Genomic DNA, 4,747 nt, shown 5'->3' on the forward strand with positions numbered 1-4,747 from the left:
TACCAACACTAGGAAATTGCATTAAATGACAAGGAACACATTCCTAGATTTTCTCAATCATTGGAGCTATAGAATTTGTCAATAATTTCATGATATTTTGTTAATTTATCATCCAATATTGATCCTACTCTAGCAAGAAGAAAGACCCTAGATTATCTCATCCTCCAAGTCTTCATAATCTGCCCAATATTCTCAAAATATTCTACAAAAATAAATAATATTAGGCAGATAATATGAAATTATCTCTAAAACTTCTTAAGAATTAACTAGAGATAGAAAAAAATTATTAAGTGTATAAGAATAGATTTAGTATAACCTTTATGTGCCTAGGAAAGGTTAGATGGGCCTTAATTTGTGTCTAATTTGGAGGCCCATCGCCTACCTCTTGGGAAAAATATTCCACCCTTTATTTCTCCTCTCTAGGAGATTGACTATTAGAGCTCCATGCTTCCTCTGTAGGAATCTAGAACCTTACCCTATTGGGAGATCCTTTCCCCCTTGTTGGAATTCTTCCTCTACTCCTTTTGCTTTGTTTTCGAGCCAGTTTCTCCTCTGCTCTTAGGGTTGCTTAATAGGCATCTTCCACAGTCTTCAAGGGTAAGAGACCAATTTTGTCTTAGATATCATACCTCAGGCCATTTATATATCTAACCACCTTCTCCACAACTTACTCTATGTGGCCGATACTCTAATATTCATCCTATAGAATTACTTTGTATATTCCTTCATTGTCATAGACTTCTCCCTCAAATTTTGTAGCAGCCTAAATAAATTTAGTTGAAAGTCCTTGGACATAAGCTTTCTCTTGAACATGGCCACCATTATGTCCCAAATTTTAATCATTTCCTTCCATTTTCTTCTTCTATATGCCTAAAACTCATCCCACCATAGTGTTGCATCTGACCTTAACCTTATCACAACATGATTGACCTACTAGTCCACCTCAACATCTTCATAGTCAAAGTATTCGTCTAGTGCGTTGATCTAATCGAGAAGTTCTTCCACATTTAGTTTGCCATCATAGAGTGGCACCTCTATCTTTGGTCTAGAACCGACCTTGGAAACCAACTCTATTATTTTTTCCTCTTCTTAGTCCCTTCCTAGAGCTTCTTTTATCTCTTCGTCAGAACTCGTTTCCTCACTCTTATTGATGTCTCCCACATCCATTTATCATCTCTTTATTGTCTCAATGGCCTCAATTATTGCTTATATACATCTCAATTATAACCTCAGCTCCTCATCCATTCTACTCTTCTCTCAGCCTCCTCTTATGAGAAGGGTACTTGTAGCAACTGCTCCGATAATCCCTCAATTTTTTTTTATTGGTTGCAAGATTTTGCAGGGATTTTCCTTCTCTAGTAATTTTATTTACCTACTTTAAGTCACCAAGCAACTATGGTGATTTTTCCTCATGTTTATTTGGTTCTCATTTTAGCAGAATTTCTTTGAGATTCACCCTTTCTCTTATATCCAAGGTTAGTGGTCACACTATGGAGCTGGGTTAGGGCTATCCAGGTGGCTTCACTCTTATAACTCATCGCGAGCCATATTTTCCGTAGACCCTTTATAACCAAACTTGTTAAACTATTAACCAACCCTTGGTGTGAGAACCCAACACAATGAATTGCTTCGGTTTGGGATTTTTTTTCGAAGTTCGGAGAATTTTTAAATAAACACTCTGCGAGGCTAGATGAGTTAGAGGTTTGGTCCGAGACTTTTCAATCAATGTTTGTGATGTTCGAGCTGAATGGTCGGACTTGGTACAAGGGCCCTATGTTAGTTGGGGGTTTTGGGCTAGTTCTTTGTATGCCTTTAAGTTTTTGGCTGAATACCAAACTCAATCTATTAACAACCTTTGCGAGAAATATTTTCTCTTGAGTTTAGTTATTCGAGGAGCTTCTCATTAAGACAGAGTCTACTCCTGCATTTTGACATAACACACTTCCTTTGCTCCACGAAATGGTGAGAGGTATGACATGATGTCTTGGTACCAATATGCAACTGTGTAGGGGATTAATGCTTCACCTTGAGCTCAAATAACCAATTTCAAAGTAATTGGAACACAAATATTTATGATTTTGAACAATTTATGCACAATTTTATTTTCACAGAATCGGAGCGTTAGTCTATTAACAAAATAATTTAGAACTTGAACATTTCGGAAGGGAATTCCCCTACTCCTTCTCACTTCCATGAGGTATTTTTTCCATGTGTATTTAGTTATAAACAAAAATAAATGGCTTAAAATAGAATGGGGTCGTTGTTGACTCACATCGTCTCTCCCAAAGTGACATCTAGGCTTTCTAGAAGCCCTCTACTAACCAACTAGAGTAATTGTCCCTAAAAGAACAAATAAGCACAACAAAAAACAACATATAGGTGTAGTTGTCTGACAAGGAACACAAAGAAAATAGAATAGATATCTATAGATGATATTTACAAGGATTTTCCCACTATGCAGTGCTGGAAGGAAAGGGAGGTCAAGTGATTGTGCAATTACACAGTTCAAGAGCTCAAGGGTTGGGTTTGAGGATTGAGACTGCAATGTGTTGTTCAGGCCTGGCTGGAGGGAAGGATTGCATAGTTTTGGAGCGTAGGGTTTGGGCTTGAGGTATATAATTACACAATGCCCAGTTCTCTTTTCCTTGAAGTGTGTCGATATATATGGTATAAGAGACTATGCTCCTCTCTATCGTCTACAGGCTATATAAATCTAGGACATTAGTAAGGATCCAATGGCTAAATCACCCTGATTCCATCTACCTCAAAAGTCATTGTCTCTCGTTTAAGATCAATAACAACGTAATTCTCAAAATCTCAATCTACCCCAACATCGAGGGATAAGGGTACTTATCTCCCATAATGTCTATCACTTCAAAATATAAATAGGTATTTACTCTTATAATGTCCACTTCAACATCCTCCAGAAGTCCAATGGGAAGAATACAATGCTAATTGTCCATACACAATTGAATTCGGGAGAAATTATGCCAGTTTTGGTTTCTTGAGAGTTTCCCAAGTATTTCTCAGTAGGATGTTGACATCAGAGCACAAGTCTAGATAAAGTCCTTGATCTGGAACCCCACAATCTGAGCATTGTAATGGAATTCTCTTCTTGTGCTCCTCTTGTTTTTTTGAACACGTCTAGATTGCTTTTTCATCAAGTTCGTAGAGATAGGTCCCTCTAAGAACTCCTCGTACTTAACAATAGGCATGTGTTTCTTATGAAACTAGCCTGATCATTATCATCACTCATAATCTGTGAAAATAACTTAAACCATTCCATTATAGATGGGGGCATGTCTTGAGAGAACCTCAGGCTCTTCAACTTTGATCATTCTAGTTTTCTCATTTGAGTGTTACAGGGTAGTGTCATCTTCTTAAGAATATTTTTTGCGTATTTATAATACTCTTTTCGTTGGTTCTTCATAGTATATTTTAGGTGATGCAAGTTCTATTACCGCTGGTTATTAAGGGATACCTGAGTCTGCTATAGATCTCTTTCCTCCTCTAGTAACTAAATTGGCTTAGATTCTCAAGGCTCTACATTAATTAAATTTCCTCCTCTCTTCCGAATATGCTCCTCCCACTTGGTTATGAATTTAGGACAATCCTTTATTGCATGTGTGTTTACTCTACATTGAGAACACCAAGGCCTTCTAGGCAATAGATAGTCGTGAGAAAAATGTCCTTCCTAATCACAATTATAGCAACAAATCAGACCTCTTCCTCCAGCTCTACCTCCCCCTTGTTCCTCCACCTCCTCACCCTCATCGAGTTTTGTTCAGTCTAAATGAAAATAAATCAAATCGGTTAGCAAGAGAATCTAGAACTCTACATCAATTCGTATGATGAGTCGGTGACTCGCAAAATTCACAAAAAACATTGTTTGGAACATTTGAATATTTTTGTAAGATGGGACAAAGGCGAGGGAGGTGTCCACACGTACCACAAATTTCACAGTACTCAATTGAAGATGTACCTTGTTAATTAGGGAAATGAATTGAGTATGACCTTGATACAAGGCGCTTGTCCTGACTTGCATGACTCCATCACTAGACAAAGGTGGAATTGGTCCCATAGGCATTCAGGATGGTCCCACACTTCACAGCCTTGGCCATTCTGTGGCATGGTGACCCTCTACATGATAAGTAGTACACCATATTTGAGGAAGTAAAGGTTGTGTAACATGTATGATTTTTAGTTTCTCCTTCAAGTCAACAATCTGATGTTGTACTCCAATAAGGGAAGGATCATTAAAATTATCTCCTCCTATGTGCTCATGAGGATACCCTGCCATAGCCTCAAATTGTTAATGGAAATAAGGCCTTAATACACCAGTCTCATTGGTGGTTCGGATCAATAGGATAACTTAACTTTCCAATATAATATTTGAATCGTTGCATCATCTCCCATGCAGTCTCTCCTTAATGTTGTTTAATATCCCACAACTAGGACAATCCTTATTGATTTTCCTGTGGAATCTTGAACTCCTAAATAAATTATTGTTGAACCTTGTCAATAGTGGGATTTTGATGCATAGTGAACCATTTAATAAACCACTTGAGTGCCCTCTCTCTCAAGGTAGTCAAAAACTCAATAAGCTTAGTAGCATCAGGCATTTTCCTAGCCCTCCATATCTCTTCACACAAATACCATTATTGTTCAACATCTTCATTCCCTTGTCCTGAAAATTCACGGTATCGACTAAATGAACTTGTTAGACTACCAACCATTGTAGATTGAC

This window comes from Pinus tabuliformis, chromosome 1_2 (assembly GCF_031772625.1).
Source record: "Pinus tabuliformis cultivar Carrire ecotype Pingquan chromosome 1_2, CPIR1, whole genome shotgun sequence".
Lineage (NCBI taxonomy): Eukaryota > Viridiplantae > Streptophyta > Pinopsida > Pinales > Pinaceae > Pinus > Pinus tabuliformis.